The sequence below is a fragment of the Apodemus sylvaticus genome, chromosome 20, assembly GCF_947179515.1.
Source record: "Apodemus sylvaticus chromosome 20, mApoSyl1.1, whole genome shotgun sequence".
Classification (NCBI taxonomy): Eukaryota; Metazoa; Chordata; class Mammalia; order Rodentia; family Muridae; genus Apodemus; species Apodemus sylvaticus.
Genome location: NC_067491.1, coordinates 62,245,305 through 62,269,215, shown reverse-complemented (window position 1 = coordinate 62,269,215; position 23,911 = coordinate 62,245,305). Strand labels below are relative to the sequence as shown.

At 44.3% G+C, this 23,911-nt stretch overlaps 1 pseudogene; it reads left to right on the top strand.

The window, feature by feature from the left end:
- The first annotated feature begins 1,133 nt into the window (after window positions 1–1,133).
- On the top strand, window positions 1,134–4,526 carry LOC127670668 (phospholipid phosphatase 2-like; annotated as a pseudogene).
- The last annotated feature ends 19,385 nt before the right edge of the window (window positions 4,527–23,911 follow it).

Below are 23,911 nucleotides of genomic sequence, written 5' to 3'. Positions count from 1 at the left end.
CTGGTCACTTCCACGGGCACGCTGGGCGGTGGATTCCTCCTCCTGCTCCTGGACATGAGTGGCAATGACCTCGCAGTGCTGGGACCCGACCTGCTGACACTGAGCGTCCCGCGCATTCTGCTGGCCAGGAACAACCAGCTGGGCGGCCCAGGATCGCTGCCCAAGGGTCTGCCTGGCCCAGTCGCTGCTCTGCTGCAGCCTCCAGGTGCTCAACCTCAGCTGCAACAGCTTCCAGGAGCTGCCCGCCTCCCTGCTGGAGCTGCCAGAGTCTATGGGGGTCAGAAGAGGGCACCAGATCCCCTTGAACTGGAGTTAGAAGCTGCTACTGTGAGCTGCTGTGTGGGTGCTGGGATCTGAACCCTCATCCTCTGCAAGTGCACTGAGCGCTCCCAACCCCAGAGTCCACTCTCCAGTCCCTCATCACCTTAAAGGTTGAGGCAAGGACTCTCACTCAACCTGGAGCTGTGCAGTCCTGTTGGACTGGCCAGCAAGCTGCAGTCCTGGGATAAGGAATGCACTGCCTCCTTTGACGTGATTATTAGGGTGGCTCAGTTCCTCTGGCTTGCACAGGGGGCACCATCCTGGCTGACCGTCTCCCCAGCTCCTTAGGCAGCTTCTAGTTATTAGCTGTGTTATGTATGTGCTTGCCTTGGATATTTTTTGTTGCTGCAAAACTGTGACTCTTGTCTGTGTCTGTTTGGGACTGTACTTAAGATCAAACCCACAGCTTTGACGGGACACCGAGTCACAGGGACAGTGGATACTGAGGTCATTGTCTATTTCATGGCTCACATGAGGGAACTGAGGGTGGCCCTGTTAGAATGAGGTCTGTGGTCTGCATAGAGGTCAACAGGATTGGACATACATTTCACTTTTGTTTTCTGGGTGCTGGGGTGGGGCTGGGGACTCTGCCTTAGCCTTATTGTATCTGCTAAGGTTGGAGAGCAGCTCTGGGAGTGCCCGGGTTGGGGAATGACTCCTCAGAGTCTCCAAAGCATAGGTCTTGGCTGCCGCTCGAGCAGTGACAAATATCTTTGTAAGATGAGGTGATGACCAGCAACCCAGACCGACAGCTGTCACAGCAGTGGCTGTGACTGTAGTATTGGGAACCTGACCTTGTGCTCCTGCTGGCCATGGCTGCTCCAGGAGCAGGCAGGGGTTGGAGTTGGTGAGCTGAGGGTCAGGAGGGGAGACGGTTGCTCCAGGGCCTCCTGAGGGAGTGTCCCGTGTGCAAGCCTTCCTTCATGTTAAATTTTGTTTCTCAATTTTAGTTTTATTTTATGTGTATGGGTGGTTCGCCTGCCTATTTCCCTTTACCACATGCATGGACGGTAATCGTGGAGGACAGAATTGAGAACTGGAGTTACACATGGTTCTGAGGCACAGTGTGGGTGCTGGAAATTGAACTGAGGTCCTTTGGAAGAGCTGCCAGTGCTCTTAACAGTTACACCATCTCTCCAGTTTCCCTCAGGTTAAATTTTTATTTTTATTCCAGGGGATCTGTATTAGATTCTGAAAACCCACAAGTTAGTCCACACACAACAGTTTGCAACTTCAGTTCCAGGGGATCTGACGCCTCCTTCTGGCTTCTGCAGGCATTGCATGCATGTGGTACACAGAGATGTGTCAAAACACCCATACACACACAATAAAAATAAGTCCAAAAGACAATTTATTTTTATTACTTTTAAGTGTGTGTGTGTGTGTGTGTGTGTGTCTGAACTTGGCAGTGTCGGCACACGCCTTTAATCCCAGCGCTTGGGGGGCAGAGGCAGATGGATTTCTGAGTTTGAAGCCAGGCTGGTCTACAGAGTGAGTTCCAGGACAGCCAGGGCTACACAGAGAAACCCTGTCTTGAAAAAAAAACAAAAAAAAAAACAAAAAACAAAAAACAAAAAATGTGTGTGTGTGTGTGTGTGTGTGTGTGTGTGTGCATGACTACAGGTACCCTCAGAGGCCAAAGGTCTCAGATTTCCTGGAGTCAGAGTTATAGGGAGTTGTAAAGAGTAGGATGTGGGCGCCAGGAACTGAACTTGGGTCCTCTGCAGAAGCAGTCAGGGCTCTTAACTGCTGAACCACCTCTCTGGCCCTGTTTGCCTGAGTTTCGAATTGCACTCCTCCGTGGCTGCCAGCTCCCCAAGGAGCTTGTGGCTCTGCCTCTGTGTCTCCATGACCTGAGTGGCTGTCCTTTCTCTCAGGCTGTCCCTCTACTCTGGCCACTCCTCCTTTGGCATGTACTGCATGTTGTTCCTGGTGGTGAGTACCCATCTCCTTCCCGGGAGACCTTATGGGGCCACGCCTTCCCTGGGCCTTGGTCTTCCCTTCTGCACAATGGGGTGTGTGGAGGAGGCACTAAGAGTGGGAGGCCTTGCGACTCTCGCCCCAGGCTGGGCAGGCTGTGGACACTCGTGGGCCCAGCTGACAGCAGGCTGATGTCCCGATAGCTGTACGTGCAGGCCCGGCTCTGCTGGAAGTGGGCCCGACTGCTGAGACCCACCGTTCAGTTCTTCTTGGTGGCTTTTGCCATCAATGTGGGCTATATACCCGGGTGTCTGACCACAAGCACCACTGGAGTGATGTTCTCGTCGGCCTCCTGCAGGGAGCCCTGGTGGCCTGCCTCACGGTGAGTGCTGCTTGCCTGACCTATAGGATCTGCTCCCTGCCTCCGATGCCCAGCGACTTCTGCCTGCTGTTCTGTCTCCCAGAACTCGCCCCTTGTTGCTACTTACGTTTCCAACCCAATTCCCCAGTAAAAGAAATGTCAATCGCTTAACAAAACAAGCTACAAGCCTAGATTGGGCAGATCTCCCGCTACACTACTCTATTCCCATCTATATTAGTCCATGTAACTTGCAGTTTCTCCAGGCCAGGAGCTTCTCTACAGCCTAGCTGGTGATCCCTGTAGCCCCTCCCCTCCTATTTATCCCCCGTGGCTCCTCCCCTCGATTCTCAGCTCCTCCCCCTTCCTCCTGACCAATCATTGGCTCAAGCCTTTATTTGAAAAGTTAAGGTGAACTGGGCAAAGAAAATGCCCACACTTCAACTACAGGCAAATGTTGTCCAGAAAGGACAAAGGGACCTAGAAAAGCCAACTGTCAAGCTCTGCCAAGACCGAGTAAGCCAAGTCCTTCATAATTCCTGCTTCACATAAGTGTGTCAGATTCACTGGGCCAAAGTCTGAAGATAGATGTTCCAAAGTTATAGAGACATTACTGGGGAGTGTCCAGGAATCCGGCTGTCTCTGTCATTTCTATAATTTTGGGGAAGCTATGTCCCTGTCCTTCCTGTACACTCAGGTAAAATTTTATTCCTTCTCAGGTCTCTGATGGGGTTGAAAACTACAGAGTCTCACATTTAAGCTTGAGATATTTAGGATTTAAGAAGATGTTGTAGGTCTACAGGGATGTTTTAGGTTGGTAATGCAAATTAGGATAAAATTTGAGTTAGGCACAAAATTTTGAATACACCAAAATTGGACATATAATAGAAAATTTTTCCTTAATTGTCAAATACTATGGATTGAACATTATGAATGTAAATCCTACCAAACAGTTTCTATAAATGGCTCATAATTGTTATAATTGTATTCAGTTTATATTTTAAAGGAAAAGATCCTCTTATTGGACTAAAAGGGGGAATTGTAGAGAGAATATCTTGTGTATTGTATGGATGTATCACCTGACAATTAAAAAGCTTATGGTCTATGGCTTAGGCATAAAATAGGAAGCTGGACACCGAGGAGGCAGAAGGAATTCTGGGATAGAGACAGATGATAAGATTGGCCTGGGAAGATGCGAGGAGATGGATGCATGGTACCTGAGCACAGGTAACCAGCCATGTGGCAGAATGTACATTAAAAAATTGGGTTATCTAAATTATGATCTAATCAGAGTTGACCCTAGCTATACGGCCAAGGTATTTTCAGTCTGAGTCTTATTTCTGGGAGCATAGGGGCTGGGAAGATCCCAGATAAAACATCTACACTCTTTCCCAAAGAAAGAGTGACCCTTAACAGAGGCCCGAACAAAGGGAAATCGAGGGGGGGGGAGAGAGTGTGTTGGGTAGAGAGGCATATACGTGGAGGCAGGGGGAAGGAGGAGGGAGACGGTTTGGGGTTCTTAGGGGAGGGGGGATATCAGTAAAGGTTTTACCATTGGCAATGTAAATAAAGATGATACTCAATTAAAAAAAGGTAAAAAAAAAAAAAAGAAAGAAAAGTTAAGGTGGGGAGAAGCTTCACAAGGCAACTCCTCATCTGCAGCCCCTCTGAGGAGTAGAATTGGCATCAAACAGACCCTCACTGCTGGCCCCACCCATCCACATGACTACCCCCACTCAGCTTCTCCCTCAGGGCCCCCAGAAGACGTTCTTTGTCTTCCAGTCCTACTCACTTCCTTTCCCCCTCCCCAGGTCCGCTATGTTTCAGATTTCTTCATTCGCGGCCGCCCCAGCCCTGCCAGGAGGGTGAAGAGCCAGAGCGCAAGCCCAGTCTGTCGCTGACACTGACCCTTGGTGACCGACCCTAGCTGCTATGGAAGCTGGAAAGTCACCTGTGGGCCAGTCATGTGTTGGCCCCATGCCCCTGATCAGGCACTCCTGGCTTTGGAGCTGTCCCGGGGTCCTGGCTGGTGACTGTGGACCAGGGTCTTGGGTGCCTGTCTGGCCCTGAGTGTGGGCAGGGCCCATCCTCAGCATTCCTTGACTATCGCATGGCCTCAAAAGATGCGGTCCTGCTCGGAGGGCTTCTCTTGTCACCAACAGGTTGTCGAGGAGGGCCATCCCAGCATGGCCCCGGGAATGGTTGGCCCGAGATTGTTCACAACGTCAGCACCCTCCTTGATGGCCCCGAAGGTGATGAACACCTTGTTTGCCTGCGTGGGCAGGTGGCCTTGGCCTTGGGAAGATGGCTGCCAACCCTTGGACTGCCTGGAAGGTCACACGTTGCTTTTGGTCTGAATCCTTTCCTCAAGCCTGTGGAAGATTACTGCTCAGGGCCTCCAAGCCCCTCCCTCAGGCTTGATGTGCTGTCCTGTCCCCACTCTGACTATGTGGACCAAATGTGTAGCCAGGCATTGGAAGTAGGTCCTCCTAGATCTGCCCTTCCTGATTGTTTCAAAACACTTTAAGTTACTGTCTCATGGGAGGGTGTGTTATAAATTTTGTACCAAATGTCTCTGCTGTGCCTGTTGCTTTTCAAGCTCTCCTGGTGAGGTAGAAGGTCCTTCTGTGCCTACCTAACCTCTCAGTGCATCATTGTGCAGGACCTGCCAGTCTTAGCAGAGACTTGGGGGACAGAGACCTGTCCTGGGTGTCTTGTATATAGGCCAAGACAGAGGCCTCATAGCCACTGTGGCCTTCCTCTGTGCGTGGTGGATACTTATCCTAGGTCCAGCTTAGAAAACTGAGACCCTTCATGGTCAGTGCTGGTGAGGTGGCTGATCGTGCTCCCAGGGTGCCTGGCCCGTCTCCCAGGGGCAGCAGGAGGGGTGCAGGTCTTGCTGTATGCCAGGACAAGGTGTGTGTTTCTCTGGGAATGGGCGGGCTCCTTATGCCCTTCAAGTCTTTGTGTCTGGGAGCATGGGGGGACAGTCAAAAGTACCGACTCCCCCCTCCATTTCCTTCCTCTCCTTAGAGCCTGGGTCAGGATCCTCTGTATGCCACTGGCAGACACTAAAATCCAGGAGGCCCAAGGAATTCAGCTCAACTCAGAGAGCATGCCAGATGCCTCTGCCCTTGGTAGCTGGTGTTCAGCCTTTGACAGCCTGCATTTTCACGGGGATCCTCCCTGTTAAGTGACTGCGTGCCAGCATCCTGCAGCCAATGCTCTGTACTGTAGGGTCCTACAGGTCCCAGCTGTTCTGTTAGAGGCAGAAGTTCCCAGTGAAAAGGCGGGCTCACATCCTGAGCACAGCAGGGCTCTGCTTGTACAGATCCTCTGTTTGGCCTGACTGCAGCTGAGCTGAGCCTCTCCCAGGCACCCATGCCTGCCTCTCTGCCTCACTGCCCGGTGCTGGCTCTGTTTAGCAGGCACAGAGACTGTGGGTGTGGGACGGGTGCCTGTGACACTGGCACTGGGCGGTTGAGGTAGTAGAATGGGGAGTGTGAGACCAGCTTGTGCGACAGTGATTCTCCTGTGTGCCTGCGCATGTTCGGTGTGTGTGTGTGTGTGTGTGTGTGTGTGTGTGTGTGTGTGTATTTGCATGTGGAAGTCAGAGGGCAACCTCAAGTGTCCATTCTTAGATGTTTTCTTTCTTTCTTTCTTTCTTTCTTTCTTTCTTTCTTTCTTTCTTTCTTTCTTTCTTTCTTTCTTTCTTTCTTTCTTTCTTTTCTTTCTCTCTCTCTCTCTTTCTTCTTCTTCTTCTTCTTCTTCTTCTTCTTCTTCTTCTTCTTCTTCTTCTTCTTCTTCTTCTTCTTCTTCTTCTTCTTCTTCTTCTAAATAAAAAACAAGGTCTCTCATTGGCCTGGAACCTCACCAAGTAGGTGACCTTACATTGTGGATTTCACACTTCAGTCAAGTCCCTAAAACAGTGGTTCTCAACATGGGGGCTTCACAACCCCCACAGGGGTCATGTACCAGACATCCTGCAAATCAGATATTTACATGATGATTCATAATGGTATCAAAATTACAGTCAAGCTGTAGCAATGGAATAATTTTGTGGTTGGAATAATTTTGTGGTTGGAGAGATGGCCCAGTGGCTAGTGTGCATGGTAACTCATGACTGCCTGTTAGCTTCATCATCAGTGGTACCTGATACCTTCTTCTGACCACTGTAAACTGGGCACTGTACATATGTGCCCATACACCCCCTCCCAAATCCCATCCACTTAAAATAGAAGAAAAACATTTGTATTTATTTATTTATTTATTTATTTATTCACTCTAATTTATTCATGCATTCACCTGGTTGATGCCCTCCCTCTTGGTCTTCCCCTCACTCAGTCCCTCCCCCCTGTCACCCATCTCCTTCTCCTCTTAGAGGACCTCCCTCGGCTATCCCCTACCCTTGTGCATCAAGTCTTTGCAGGATTACACATATCCTCTTTCACTGAGACCAGACAAGGTAACCAAGTTAGGGAAAAATATTTCACAGCTTTAGGGATACACGCCACTCTACCTGTTGGAAGACCCACATGAAGACCTAATTACACATTTGCTACATGTGTGTGGGGAGGCCTAGGTCCAGCCCATTCAAACATCTTTGGTTGGTGATTCAGTCTCTGAGAGCCCACAGGGTTCCAGGTTAGTTGACCCTGTTGGTTTTCCTGTGAGTTCCTATCCCCTTCCAGGCCCTCAATCCTTCCCCCAAATCTTCCATAAGATTCTTGTAATGGCTATTCCTGGTTGTCAGTTTGACTACGTGTGGAATGAACTACAATTCAGAATTGAGGGGCATACTTGTGATCCCGACCTTGATGCTGGAAGATACAAGTTTCTGATTTGGATCTTGGCATGGAGATCTTGAGGCATAGTGGCCATGAAAAGCTTAGGCCCACGCAAGGTGGTACATGCCTTTAATCCCAGGGAACTGAGGCAAGGAGATCTCCAAGTTCCAGGTCAGCCTAGGACAAAGCAAGTTCCAGATCCAGGTGTGGTGGCATAATCCTTTAATCTGGGCCACACCTTCTGCTGGAGATCTAAATAAGGACATTGAAGGAGGAATATTTGCTCTTCTTTGCCCACTTGCACTTACTTGCCAGCATGTCTGTTGGAACCTACTTCTACAGAAGATCAGCTGACACAACCAGCCTCGTGGAGACTGAGCAACTACTAGATCCTTGGACTTCCCATCCACAGCTGACCATTGCTGGGTTATTTGGATTACAGACTCTAAGTCATCACAATAAATTCTCTCAATATAGAGAGACATTCCATAAGTTCTGTGACTCTAGAGAACCCTGACTAATACAAGTCCTCCAGGTCCATCCCATGTTTGGATGGTTCAGTCAGCTTCTGAGTGGACCCTTTCAGAGGACAGTTATGCTTGGCTCCTGTTTGGAATCATAACAAAGTATCATCGTGGTGTCATGAACTGGTGCTTGCCCATGGGATGTGTCTCAAGTTGGGCTGGTTATTGGTTGGCCAATCCCTTAGTCTCTGCTCCATCTTTACCCCTCCATTTCTTGTAGACAGGATAAATTTTGGGTCAGAAATTTTGTGGGTGGGTTGGTGTCCCTATCACTTCACTCGGGTTCCTGTCTGGCTACTGGAGGTGGCCTTTTCAGGCTTCATATCTCCACTGCTGTGAGTGTCAGCTAAGGTAGTCCCCATTGATTTCCTGGGGCCTCCCCCATCCCAGGTTTTTGGCATGTCTTTGTGATGCCTCCAGCCCCCAACTCTGCGAGTTGCAGATTTCTGTTCATTCTCCTGGCCTTCTGGGCCCTTATATCTCCCCACCTGATCCTGAACCCTGTATCACCTCATTCACCTCCCTATCCCCTCTCTCACCCAGTTCCCTCCCTCTGTCTATCTCCTATGACTGTTTTATTACCTCTTCTAAGTGAGATTCAAGCATACTCACTTGAACCTTCCTTCTTGCTTACCTTCCTTGGGTCTGTGGAATGTAGCATCGGAATCCTATATTTTATGGCTAATATCCACAATGAAAACAGAGCTTAGAGGAAAACCCATAGCTGTGAGTCATTTCCCTGTCCCCCAAAGAAAGAAAAAAATGGAGAGAGCATACACTATCAGCTTAACAGCACACCTGAATGCTCTAGAACAAAAAGAAGAAAATACACCCAAGAGGAGTTCCCAGCTGGAAATAATCAAATTTGAACTGAAATTAACCAAGTAGAAACAAAAAGAACTACATGGAAACCAACAAAACCAGGGGTTGGTTCTTTAAGAAAATCAAAGGGAGACATAAGGACAGAAACTGAGGAAATGCAAAAATATTATTAGATCTTACTACAGAAGTCTATACGCAACAAAACTAGAAAATCTGGATGAAATCGACAATTTTCTAGACAGATACCAGGTACCAAAATTAAATCATGAGCAGACAAACTATTTACATATTCCCATAAGCCCTAAAGAAATAGAACTAGCCATTAAAAGTCTCCCAACAAAAAAAAGCACAAGACCAGATGGTTTTACACCAATATTCTTCAAAGTATTCCACAAAATAGAAAGAGAAGGAACACTATCCAATTTGTTTTAAGAAGCCACAATTATGCTTATACCTAATCCACACAAAGAGCCAACACTGAAAGAAAATTTCAGACTAATTTTCCTTATGAATATTGATGCAAAATACTCAATAAAATTCTCACAAAAAATTAAAGAACACATTAAAACAATCATTCACCATGATCATGTAGGCTTCATTCAGGAATGCAGGGATGGGTCAATATATAAAATGTTCACCAACACAATACCTCATTATAGGAACAAACTCAAAGAGAAAAACCACACAATCATTTATTTCATTAGGTGCTGAAAAATCATTTGACAAAATCTAGCACCCCTTCATTGTACACATCTTGGAAAAGTCAGGAATTCAAGGCCCATACATAAATATAGTAAAAGCAATGCAGAGCAAATCAGTAACCAACCTCAAGCTAAATAAAGAGAAACTTGAAGCAATCCCACTAAAATCAGGGACTAGACAAGGCTGTCTACTCTCTCCTTACCTATTCAATATAGTACTTGAAGTCCTAGGCAGAGCAATTAGACAACAAACTTAGGTCAAAGAGATACAAATTGGAAAGGAAGAAGTCAAAATATCACTATTTACAGATGATATGACAGTATATTTAAGTGACACCAAAATTTCCAACAGAGAGCTAGCTCCTACAGTTGAAATACAACTTCAGCAAGTGGCTGAATATAAAATTAAGTCAAACAAATCAGTGTCCTTTCTCTACTCAAAGGATAAACAGGCTGAGAAAAAATTAGGGGAAAAACATGCTTCACAATAGTCACAAATAATATAAAATCCTTATAACTCTAACCAAGCAAGTGAAAGATCTGTATGACAAGAACTTCAAGTTCCTGAAGAAAGAAATTGAAGATGATTTCAGAAGATGGAAAGATCTCCCATTGTCATTGATTGGCAGGATTGATATAATAAAAATGGCCATCTTGCCAAAAGCAATCTACAGATTAAATGTAACCCCTATCAAAATTGCACCTCAGTTCTTCATAGAGTTCGAAAGGGCAATACGCAAATTTATTTAGAATAACCAAAGCTTCAGGATAGCAAAAACTGTTCTCAACAATAAAAGAACTTCTCTGGGAATCATCTCCATCCCTGACCCCAGGCTGTGTTACAGAGCAATAGTCATAAAAAACACATGGTAGTGGAACAAAGACAGGCAGGTAGATCAGTGGAATAGAACTGAAGACACAGAAATGAACCCACACACCTATGATCACTTGATCTGTGACAGAGGAGCTTAAACCACCCAGTGGAAAAGAACTTTTTCAGCAAGTGGTGCTGGTTCAACTGGAGGTCAGCATGTAGAAGAATGCAAATGGATCCACTCTTATCTTCTCGTACAAAGCTCAAGTCCAAGTGGATCAAGGACCTCCACATAATACCAGATACACTGAAACCAATAGAAGAGAAAGTGGGGAAGAGCCTCGAGAACTTGGGCACAGTAGAAAATTTCCTGAACAGAACATCAAGGACTTGGCTCTAAAATCAGTAATTGACAAATGGGACCTCATATAATTGCAAAGGTTCTGTAAGGCAAAAGACATTGTCAAGAGGGCAAAACTTCCGTCAACAGATTGGGAAAAGATCTTTACCAACCCTCCATACAACAGAGGGCTAATACCCAATAAATACAAACAACTCAAAAGGTTAGACTCCAGAGAAACACGTAGCCCTAGTAAACGCGGTTTACAGAGGTAAACAAATAAATTTTAACTGAGGAATATCAAATGGCCGAGAAGCACCTAAAGAAATGTTCACCATCATATGATCAGTGGAGCAGCTGGGACAGGAGCCCTCCTGTCACCATTTGCACCAGGGAGCCCGGCATCTCCACTTCTCTCTGTGCACTGCCTACCAGGAGAGTGGGATCTCCCAGCAGAGCCTTCACTTCTGGGTGTGGAGGTGAGATCCACACTTTGTCTCCAATAACTGTGTGGAGGGGAAAGGTTAGGAATGCACACGGCATCCAGTGGAGCAGCTGGGACAGGAGCAGTCCAGTTACCATCTGCACCCTGGAGCCGAGAGTCTCCACAGCCATCTGCACACAGATCCTGTCAGAAGAGAGTTGGTCTCCTAAGAGTGCTGACACAGGCTTACAGGCCCACAGGAGGGACAAGCTCCAGCCAAAAAAGGAAGAACAATGAACACCAGAGATAACCAGATGGCAAAGGCAAGCACAAGACCATAAGCAAAAGAAACCAACGCTACTTGGCACATCTGAAACCAGTTCTCCCGCCATAGCAATCCTGGATACCCCAGCACATCGGAAAAGCAAGAGCTGGATTTAAAATCACATCTCATCATGCTGATAGAGGACTTTAAGAATAACATTAGTAGTACATTCGGAGAGGCTGCGGCTGCAGCAGCGGCAGTGCAGCATTGGCTGGTCCAGCTGAAGGGCCATCAGCAGTGGAACCAAGGTGACACAGGGTCCAATTAGGCCCTGCGCCCACGACCACTGACCTTCGCTGACCAGCCGGGCAGCAAGCAGCTGCGGTTGTGTGGCGCCTTTCCTGCACGGAAGCCACTTCAGAACTCGGTCTCCCACCAGTCAGGAGAGGCTCATCCATCTTGGTTTCGGACTCCAGGAATCGGACACACTGAGGTACACAAACATAATCCGAGGCTAACACCGCGGTGGTCTGAGCCCGACGGGCGTTGGCCTGCACCCAGACCCTGGGCTGATCGGGGGGATATCGGGGTGCCAACCCAGCCAGGAGGTTTTTTTGCCCGGGCCTGTGCACGCACTGCCATTTTGCCTGCAGAATCACAGAGAGCTCTGGCGGGCAGAGCCGTAACGGGCTTAGCCTGAGGCTAACAAAGAGGGGGTCTACGCCCCAAAAGGCACAGGACTGACCCCAAGAATTGGGCGGCTTGGTGGGCCATCTGTGAGTCAACCCGCCCAGGAGGTTGTTAGCAAAGCAGACTCTCCCAGCGCTTTCAGGGAGCGCGGGCGCGCAAGCCCGCCATCCTGGTCACCTGGCGGACCCAATTAACAGTCATAGCCCTAGGGGAACTTTGCCTGCACCTTGGCCTCCCAGGTTTTTGCCTGGACTCAGGGCCTGGGCGGCCAGGCTAACCTTGTGTGCACCAGCCCAGTTGGGGGATCAGCTGCCCAGCGGAGTGAGCGGAACAAAGGGGAGGTCACAGCAGCATACACCATCGGCACTCCCTGCGGGTGGACACGGGCTCCATCTGGTCCACAGACACAATCTGGGGCAAGGCCTCAGGCAGAAGCCCTCAGCTCAAATCTCTCCGCTTCCAGATCCAGATCAGCCTGGGCAGCCGCACCACATCTCCAGGTCCTGCCAGAGGCTAGCTGGGTTTCTGGGCGGCCAGCTGGGAGAAGTCAGTGTGCTCCAGTGAATCCAGCGGGCCCCAGCGGGAGCCTTCGGGTGTCTGCTTCCGGATCTGATCAGTCTGGGCAGCAGCACCCTGTCTACAGGCAGTGCAGGGGGTAAGCTGTGCACCAGAGGCCAACGGGGAAGGGGCAGCTTGCACTGGTGAGTCCAGCACTGACAAGACAAACTAACACCTGTGAGAACTAGATGGCAAAAGGCAAACGCAGGAACGTCACTAACAGAAATCAAGGCAATATGGCAACATCTGAAACCAATTCTCCTCTACCAGCATGTCTTGGATATGCCATCACACCAGTAAAACAAGATTTGGATTTATAATCACTGGTCATGATGCTGGTACAGGAACACATGAAGGACATACTTAAAGAAATTAAGGAGAAAATGGATCAAAAGTTAGAAGCCCTTGCAAGGGAAACACAAAATCATTGAAAGAAATCCAGGAGAATACAAAAGCCAACAAGGAGGAAATGCAAAAAACACTTAAAGAAATACAGGAGAACTTTGGTCAACAGGCTGAGGTTATGAAAGAGGAAACACAAAAATCTCTTAAAGAATTACAGGAAAGCACAAACAAGCAAGTGAAGGAGCTAAGCAAAACCATCCAGGATCTAAAATCAGAAGTAGAAACAACTAAGAAAGCTCAAAGGGAGACAACTTTGGAGATAGAAAGCCTTGGGAAGAAATCAGGGGACAGAGATGCAAATATCAACAACAGAATACAAGAGATAGAAGAAAGAATCTCAGATGCTGAAGATTCCATAGAAACCATGGACTCAACAGTTAAAGAAAATGCAAAATGCAAAAAGCTTGTAACCCAAAATATCCAGGAAATCCAGGACACAATGAGAAGACCAAACCTAAGGATTATAGGCATAGATGAGAGTGAAGATTTACAACTTAAAGGGCCAGCAAATATCTTAAATAAAATTATGGAAGAAAACTTCCCTAACCTAAAGAGAGAGATGCCCATGAATATACAAGAAGCCTACAGAACTCCAAACAGACTGGACCAGAACAGAAATACGTCCCGTCACATAATAATCAAAACACCAAATGTTCTAAACAAAGAAAGAATACTAAAGGCAGTAAGAGAAAAAGGCCAAGTAACATATAAAGGAAGACCTATCAGAATCACAGCAGACTTTTCACCTGAGACTATGAAGGCTAGAAGATCCTGGGCAGATCTCATGCAGACTCTAAGAGAACACAAATGCCAACCAAAACTACTATACCCAGCAAAACTCTCAATCACCATAGATGGAGAAACTAAGATATTTCATGACAAAACCAAGTTTACCCAATATCTATCCACAAACCCAGCCCTAAAATGGATAATAGGAGGACAACACCAATACAAGGAGGGAAACTTCACCCTGGAAAAAGCAAGATAGTAACCTTTCATCAAACCCAAAAGAAGTTAAGCAATCAAATTCAAAAAATAAGTCAAAAATGATATGAAGTAACAATCACTATTCCTTAATATCTCTTAACATCAATGGACTTAATGCCCCAATATAAAGACACAGACTAACTGAATGGATACGTAAACAGGACCCTACATTTTGCTGCTTACAGGAAACACACCTCAGGGTCAAAGACAAACACTACCTTAGAGTAAAAGGCTGGAAGACAATTTTACAAGCAAATGGTCTCAGGAAACAAGCTGGAGTAGCCATTTTAATATCAGATAAAATTGACTTTCAACCCAAAGTCATCAAAAGAGACTCTGAGGGACACTTCTTGCTGGTCAAAGGAAAAATACAAAAAGAAGAACTGTCAATCCTGAACATCTATGCCCCAAATGCAAGGGCACCCTCTTTCGTAAAAGAAACTTTATTAAAACTAAAAGCACACATTGCACCTAACACAATAATTGTGGGTGACTTCAACACTGCACTTTCCTCAATGGACCGATCAAGTAAACAGAAACTAAACAGGGACACAATGAAACTAATTGAAGCTTTGGACCAATTAGATTTAACAGATATATATAGAACATTCTATCCTAAAACAAAAGAATATACCTTTTTCTCAGCACCTCATGGTACCTTCTCCAAAACTGACCATATAATTGGTCACAAGACAGACCTCAACAAATATAAGAAGATAGAACTAATCCCATGCCTCCTATCTGATCACCATGGAGTAAAAGTGGTCTTCAATAGCAACAGAAACAACAGAAAACCCACATACACGTGGAAACTGAACAATATTCTACTCAATGATACCTTGGTCAAGGAAAAAATAAAGAAAGAAATTAAAGACCTTTTAGAACACAATGAAAATGAAAACACAACATACCCAAATCTATGGGACACAATGAAAGCAGTGCTAAGAGGAAAACTCATAGCCCTGAGTGCCTCCAAAAAGAAAATGGAGAGAGCATACACTGCCTGCTTAATGACACTCCTGAAAGCCCTGGAACAAAAAGAAGCTATTTCACCCAGGAGGAGTAGAAGGCAGGAAATCATCAAACTCAGGGCCGAAATCAATCAAGAAGAAACAAAGAGAACCATAAAAATAATTAACAAAACGAGGAGCTGGTTCTTTGAGAAAATCAACAAGATAGATAAACCCTTAGCCAGACTGACCAAAGGGCACAGAGAAAGTATCCAAATTAACAAACTTAGAAATGAAGAAGGAGATATAACAACGGAAACTGAGGAAATCAAAAAAATCATCAGATCCTACTACAAGAGCCTGTACTCAACACAACTGGAGAATCTGGAGGAAATGGACAATTTCCTTGACAGATACCAAATACCAAAATTAAATCAGGACCAACTAGACCATCTAAACAGTCCCATAATGCCTAAAGAAATAGAAGGAGTCATAGAAAGTCTTCCAACCAAAAAAAGCACAGGACCAGATGGCTTCAGTGCAGAATTCTACCAGACCTTCAAAGAAGAGTTAACACCAATACTCTTCAAACTATTCCACAAAATAGAAACAGAAGGAACACTACCCAATTCCTTCTACGAAGCCACAATTACACTGATACCAAAGCCACACAAAGATCCAACAAAGAAAGAGGACTTCAGACCAATTTCCCGTATGATCATCGATGCAAAAATACTCAATAAAATTCTTGCCAACCGAATCCAAGAACACATCAAAACGATCATCCACCACGATCAAGTAGGCTTTATCCCGGGAATGCAGGGTTGGTTCAATATACGGAAATCCATCAATACAATCCACTACATAAACAAATTCAAAGAACAAAACCACATGGTCATTTTATTGGATGCTGAAAAAGCATTTGACAAAATTCAGCATCCTTTCATGCTTAAAGTCTTGGAGAGAACTGGAATTCAAGGCCCATACCTAAACATAGTGAAAGCAATATACAGCAAACCGGTAGCCAGCATCAAACTAAATGGAGAGAAACTTGAAGCAATCCCACTGAAATCAAGGACCAGACAAGGCTGCCACCTTTCTCCTTATCTTTTCAATATTATACTTGAGGTACTAGCTCGGGCAATTCAACAACATAAGGAGGTCAAAGGGATACAAATTGGAAAGGAAGAAGTCAAACTATCATTATTTGCAGACGACATGATCGTCTACCTAAGTGACCCAAAAAACTCCACTAGTGAGCTCTTACAGCTGATAAACAACTTCAGCAAAGTGGCAGGTTATAAAATCAACTCAAGCAAATCAGTGGCCTTCCTATACTCAAAGGATAAGTAGGCTGAGAAAGAAATTAGGGAAATGACCCCCTTCACAATAGCCACAAACTGTATAAAGTATCTTGGGGTGACTCTTACTAAACATGTGAAAGATCTGTATGACAAGAACTTCAAGACTCTGAAGAAGGAAATGGAAGAATACCTCAAAAAATGGGAAAACCTCCCATGCTCATGGATAGGTAGAATCAATATAGTTAAAATGGCCATTTTGCCAAAAGCAATATACAGATTCAATGCAATACCCATCAAAATCCCAACTCAATTCTTCACAGAGTTAGAAAGAGCAATTTTTAAATTCATCGGGAACAACAAAAAACCCAGGATAGCTAAAATTATTCTCTGCAACAAAAGAAAATCTGGGGGAACCAGTATCCCTGACCTTAAGAAATACTACAGAGCAATCGTGTTAAAAACTGCATGGTATTGGTACAGTGACAGGCAGGAGGATCAATGGAACAGGATTGAAGATCCAGAAATGAACCCACAAACCTATGGCCACTTGATCCTCGACAAAGAGGCTGAAAACATCCAATGGAAAAAAGATAGCCTTTTCAACAAATGGTGCTGGTTCCACTGGAGGTCAGCATGTAGAAGAATGCGAATTGATCCATCCTTGTCTCCTTGTACTAAGCTCAAATCCAAATGGATCAAGGACCTCCACATAAAGCCAGACACTCTGAAGCTAATAGAAAAGAAACTGGGGAAGACCCTTGAGGACATCGGTACAGGGAGAAAGTTTCTGAACAGAACACCAATAGCGTATGCTCTAAGAGCATGAATTGACAAATGGGACCTCATAAAATTACAAAGTTTCTGTAAGGCAAAGGACACCATCAAGAGGACAAATCGGCAACCAACAAATTGGGAAAAGATCTTCACCAATCCTACATCAGATAGAGGGCTAATATCCAATATATATAAAGAACTCAAGAAGTTAGACTCCAGAAATCCGAACAACCCTATTAAAAAATGGGGTACAGAGTTAAACAAAGAATTCTCACCAGAAGAACTTCGGATGGCGGAGAAGCATCTTAAAAAATGCTCAACTTCATTAGTCATTAGAGAAATGCAAATCAAAACAACCCTAAGATTTCATCTTACACCAGTCAGAATGGCTAAGATTAAAAATTCAGGAGACAGCAAGTGTTGGAGAGGGTGTGGAGAAAGAGGAACACTCCTCCACTGCTGGTGGGGTTGCAAATTGGTACAACCACTCTGGAAATCAGTCTGGCGGTTCCTCCGAAAACTGGGCACCTCACTTCCAGAAGATCCTGCTATACCACTCCTGGGCATATACCCAGAAGACTCCCCACCATGTAATAAGGATACATGCTCTACTATGTTCATAGCAGCCCTATTTATAATTGCCAGATGCTGGAAAGAACCCAGGTATCCCTCAACAGAAGAGTGGATGCAAAAAAGGTGGTATATCTACACAATGGAGTACTATTCAGCCATTAGAAACAATGAATTCATGAAATTCATAGGCAAATGGATGGAGCTAGAGAACATCATACTAAGTGAGGTAACCCAGACTCAAAAGGTGAATCATGGTATGCACTCACTAATAAGTGGATATTAACCTAGTAAACTGAAATACCCAAAACATAATCCACACATCAAATGAGGTACAAGAAGAAAGGAGGAGTGGCCCCAGGTTCTGGAAAGACTCAGTGAAACAGTATTCAGCAAAACCAGAACGGGGAAGTGGGAAGGGGTGGGTGGGAGGACAGGGGAAGAGAAGGGGGCTTAGGGGACTTTCGGGGATTGGGGGGGCTAGAAAAGGGGAAATCATTTGAAATGTAAATAAATTATATTGAATAAAAAAAAGAATATCATTAGTATCTTACTTAAAGAAATACAGGAGAACACAGGTAAACAGATAGAAGCCCTTAAAGAATTACAGAAAAACACACTCAAACAGGTGAAGGAACTGAATAAAACAATCCAGGATCTAAAAATTGAAGTTGAAAATTTAAGAAATCACAAAGAGAGACAACACTGGAGATAGGAAACCTAGGAAAGAAATCAGGAGTAATAGATGCAAGCATCACCAACAGAATACAAGAGAAAGAAGAGAGAATCTCGGGTGCAGAAGATAGAAAACATTGACACAGCAGTCAAAGAAACGCAAAATGCAAAAAGCTCCTGACTGAAAACATCCAGTGTAGAGAGCCTTATTGGGGTGCCATGCCACCTGGCAGGAACTTGACATTGACAAAGATGAAGTTCTTCTCCCAGCCTCTGGGCAGAAATTCTTGTGTTAGCCATAATCCTCTCCACCTAGGGTGGAGCACTCAGACCAAGGTGAAGTTCTTTGTTCCTCCAGATTTACAAATTCTTGAATTAAGCAGGTGACCCACCCAGCTGTCTGAGCAGTGGAGCCAAGGCCAAGTGAACAGCCAGACCAGTTCCCAGAACACACCCTGGAATTTGGGGGAAGAGTCTTGCCTGAAACCTTAAAATTCTGAGTCCTCCATTAAACCTTGAGGCTTTGAGCAGGTGCTGTTGTCTTGGTCTCCATCTCTTTTTGCCACCTTCCCATGCATCCCCAGCTTCCCTTCCAGGGAACCTGTTCGACATAACTGCGGGCAATTAAAGATTGGCACCCGAGCTTTGCAGAAAATAGAAAAAGACAGTATCATGCATGGTGAGTAAATACAGGAGCTAAATACTAACACTATTCTAAAATTTCATCTTTTTGAAGCTGATGTTGTTGGTGCAGAAGGATACAGGCTAAGTGGGACAGCGTAGACCCAACACTGAGCTTGCTTAGGAGGTGACAGTGGGAAATGGGATAGGAACTTCAAAACAGGTGTTTGTTCGCAGCCTTCAAGAGCTGCTTCAGGAGAGAAGAGTAGGGTTTGAAAAACAATGGTTAGAAGGTTTTTTTTAGATCAGATAGATTCTTGTTGCCCATGGTTCCGAGAAAAAAAGAACTTTATATAAGAGAACCTGGGAAAAAAGTGGAAAATCACAAAGAGCTACCGAGGCAGATAATACTACCCTCTGCCTCCGGATGCTTATAAAAGATGCTACTGATGAGGAGATCTCGCAGGCACCAGATATCACACAGGGAGAACTTGAGGAATCTCAAGAAGGAAGCCTGCCAGAGAGGACTTCTTCAAAAAAGAGTCTTCTCAACCCTAACTTAGAAAGATATAGAGACACTATTGATGAGCTAGCATTAGAGGAGGAAGCTCATTCAGATGAAGGAGCTGTCTAATATTATGGTGAGGATTGGCCTCCTAGTGCACCTTCTTCTCTGCCTGTGGCCTCTATTGTAGGAGATGATACCAAGATGGAGATGCAATTACATAAATTGGAGTTTGAAATTAAGTTGCAGAAAGGGTATCAAGTGCAGAAAGGAGCAGTGATCCTGAGACACAACAATCACCACTAGAAAGAGGTGTAAGTCATGTTCACAGGGAAAGACAGGACACATCTAAATTTGTCGTTGAGATCATAGACTAGCAGAATATAGTTAGACAATATCAAACCTTGGAGTTCAAAGTGATAAAGGAATTAAAGACAGCTGTGGCACATCATAGCCCTCGGTCCTTTTCCACAAGCTTTATTGGATACTGTGATACAGTCAAACTTAACCCCACAAGATTGGAAGATTCTATGTAAGGCTACTTTGTCAGGAGGAGATTTCTTGCTTTGGAATTCTGAATGGCGTGAAGCTAGTAAGAGAACAGCTGGGATGAATCAGGTAATTCAGATTGGGACACTAACATGCTACTAGGAGAAGGTCAATATGGAGGCAATGCTAATCAGATTGGGTTCCCTGTTGGAGTGTATGCACAGGTTGCAATGGCTGCCCACCACTCACCATTCGTGGAATCAATTATCGACTAAAGGGGATCTCAGTGGAAGTTTAGCAAGCATTAGACAGGCACCTGATGAACTTTTTTCAGGATTTTGTGGATAGGCTACTGAAATCAGGTAGAATTTTTGGAAATTCTCAAGCAGAATCTTTGTCACACAGTTGGCTTATGAGAATGCTAATGCAGCTTGTCACACCACCATTAGACCTTACAAGGGACGGATAGATTTAGCTGAGTATATTTGCCTTTGTGCAGAGATTGGGCCTTCATACAATCAAAGTCTAGCTATGGCTACAGCTTTGCAAGGAACCACCAGGCAAGCAATACTCTCACAGAGACAGAGAATAAAATGTGTTTTAAATGTGGAGGTTTGGGTCATTTTAGAAGTGATTGCCCTAGGAACAGAGGCTCTGTAAGTGGACAATCAAATTTTCTCCAGGAGTTTGTCCTAGATGCAGGAAAGGTAATCACTGGGCCAGGGACTGTAAATCTAAGATATATTCAGGGCTTTCCCATGTCTGGAACCAGGCAGATGGGCTAGCCTCAGGCAGAGGGCCCAGCCTCAGGCAGAGGGGCCAGCCTCTCCCAGATGCCCACAGCAAGCATTTTGTGGGGCCATGAAGCCGCTGCCAGGCCAGGGACATCTGTTTTTGAATTTTCAGGGCAACACAAGGCAGCTCAGGATTGGACATCTATTCAACCTCCCATGTTGTATTAACCCCAGAAATGGGAGTTCAGACCCTGCCTACAGGAGTTTTTGGATCGTTGCCTGCAGAAACTTGTGGATTGCTTCTAGGACGAAGCAGTACTATTGTAAAAGAACTGCAGTGTTATCCAGGTGTCATAGACAATGATTATGAGGGAGAAATTAAAATTGTAGCTGCTTCCCTTCATGGTATTATAACTATACCTGCTAACCAAAGAATTGCTCAACTTAGTTCCCTTGTATCAACTAACTACCTTCCAGATTCCAGTAAGAGAGGACAGAGTGGCTTTGGTTCCTCTGTTGTGTACTGGGTTCAATCTATTACTAGTAAGAGATCTAACCTTAAATTAACAATTGAGGGAAAAAACTTTGAAGGATTAATAGATGCTGGAGCTGATCTGACAATTATTAGAGGACAAGACTGGCCTTCAACTTGGCCCTTGTCAGATACGCTCACTCACCTCTGAGGGATTGGTTATGTCAATAACCCAAAGCAAAGCACTAAGCTTCTAACCTGGAAAGATGAACAAGGCAATTCAGGACAAATTCAGCCTTATGCCAAATTTGCCTACTACAGTTTGGGGGTAGAGAGCTCTTGTCACAGGTGGATTTAATGTGTAGTCCTAATAAGGTAGTGGCTACCGCTTTACAGTAAATTGCTTTCACTATATTTGGGTATGGGCCTTGAATTCCTGATCTCTCCAAGTTTTTTATCATGAAGGGATGCTGAATTTTGGCAAAAGTGATTTCAGCATCTAATAAAATGACCATGTGGGTTTTTTTAATTTTGTTTTTGTAGTGGGTTACATTGACGGATTTCCATATATTGTACCATCCCTGCATCCCTGAGATAAAGCCTACTTGATGATGGTGAATTATTGTTTTGATGCATTCTTTGATTCGGCTGGCCAGAGTTTTGTTGAGTATTTTTGCATCAATGTTCATAAAGGAAATTGGTCTTAACTTTTCTTTCCTTGTTTGGTCTTTGTTTGGTTTAGGTATAAGTATTATTGTGGCTTCATAGAATGAATTGGCTGGTGTTCCTTGTGTTTCTATTTTGTGAAATAGTTTGAAGAGTATTGGTATTAACTCTTCTTTGACGATCTGATAGAATTCCCCACTAAACCCATCTGGTTCTGGGCTTTTTTTTTTTTTTTTTTTTTTTTTTTTTTGCTTGGGAGACTCTTAACAACTGCTTCTATTTCAACAGGATTAATGTAACTATTTTGATGCTATTTAGATGGTTTATCTGATCCCGTTTTAACGCTGTCACCTGGTATGTGTCTAGAAAATTGTCCATTTTGTACAGATTTTCCAATTTTGTTGAGTATTAGCTCTTGTAGTAGTATCTGGTGATTTCTTAATTTCCACAGTTTCTATTTTTTTTCCATGAGACAGGGTTTCTCTGTATATCCCTGGCTGTCCTGGAACTCACTCTGTAGACTAGGCTGGCTTTGAACTCTGGAATCTGCCTGCCTCTGCCTCCCAAGTGCTGGGAATTAAAGGCATGTGACACTACCACCTGGCTAGTTTCTATTGTTATATCTCCCTTTTCATTTCTGATTTTATTAATTTGGGGAGAGCCTCTGTGCCCTCTGATTAGTCTGGCTAAGGGTTTATCTCTCTGGTTGATTTTCTGAAAGAACCACCTCCTGGTTTCGTTGATTCTTTGTATAGTTCTTTTTGTTTCTATTTGGTTGATTTCAGTCCTGAGTTTGGTTATTTCCTGAAGTTTACTCCTCTTGGGTGTATTCGCTTTCTTTTGTTCTATAACTTTAAGGTGTGTTGTCAAGCTGCTAGCGTAAGCTCCATTTTTTTTGGAGACACTTAGAGCTCTGAGTTTTCCTCTTAGCACTGCTTTCATTGTATCCCATAAGTTTTGGCATGATGATGTGTCCTCATGTTCATTAATTTCTATAAAGTCTTTAATTTCTTTCTTTATTTCTCCTTTGAGCAAGCTATCATTGAGTAGAACATTGTTCAGCGTCCCTGATTATGTATATTTTCTGCTGTTTTTGTTTGAACTAAAGTCCAGCCTTAAGCCGTAGTGATCTGATAGGGTGCATGGAATTATTTCAATATTCCTGTATCTGTTGAGACCTATTTTGAGATCAATTAATTATACGGTCAATTATGGAGAAGGTACCATGAGGTGCTGAGAAGAAAGTATATTCTTTTTGTTTAGGGTGGAATGTTCTATTAATATCTGTTAGATCCATTTAGCCATAACTTCAGTTAGTTTTACTGTTTCTCTGTTTAGCTTGTGTTTCCATGATTTGTCCATTGCTGAGTGTGTGGTGTTGAAGTCTCCCACTGTTATTGTGTGGGGTGCAATGTATGCTTTGAGCTTTAATAAAGTTTCTTTTATTAATGTGGGTATCCCTGCATTTGGAGCATAGATGTTCACAACTGAGAGTTCATCATGGTAGATTTTTCTTTGACCACTATGAAGTGTCCCTCCTTATCTTTTTTTGACAACTTTTGGTTGAAAGTTGATTTTATTTGATATAAGAATGGGCACTCCAGCTTGTTTCTTGGGACCATTTGCTTGGAAAATTGTTTTCCAACTTTTGACTGTGCGGTAGTGACTGTCTTTGTTACTGAGGTGGGTTTCTCGTATGAAGAAAATTGTTGGGTCCTCTTAACATATCCAGTCTGTTAGTCTATGGCTTTTTATTGGGGAATTGAGACCATTGATGTTAAGAGATATTAAGGAAAAGTGATTGCTACTTTCTGTTATTTACATTGTTAAAAGTGGAATACTGATAGTGTGGCTATCTTCTTTTGGGTTTGTTGAAAGAAGATTACTTTCTTTCTGTTTTTTTTTTCTAGGGTGTAGTTTCCCTCCTTTGTTGGTATTTTCTACTCATTATCCTTTGTAGAGCTGGGTTTATGGAAAGATATTGTGTAAATTTGGTTTTGTCATGGAATGTCTTGTTTTCTTTGACTATGGTAATTGAGAGTTTTGCTGGGTATAGTAGCCTGGAGTGACATTCATGTTCTCTTAGGATTTGTGACATCTACCCAGGATCTTCTAGCTTTCACAGTTTCTGATGAGAAGTCTGGTGTAATTCTGATAGGTCTGCTTTTATATGTTTCTTGACCTTTTTCCCTTACTGCTTTTAATATTTTTTCTTTGTTTTGTGAATTTGGTGTT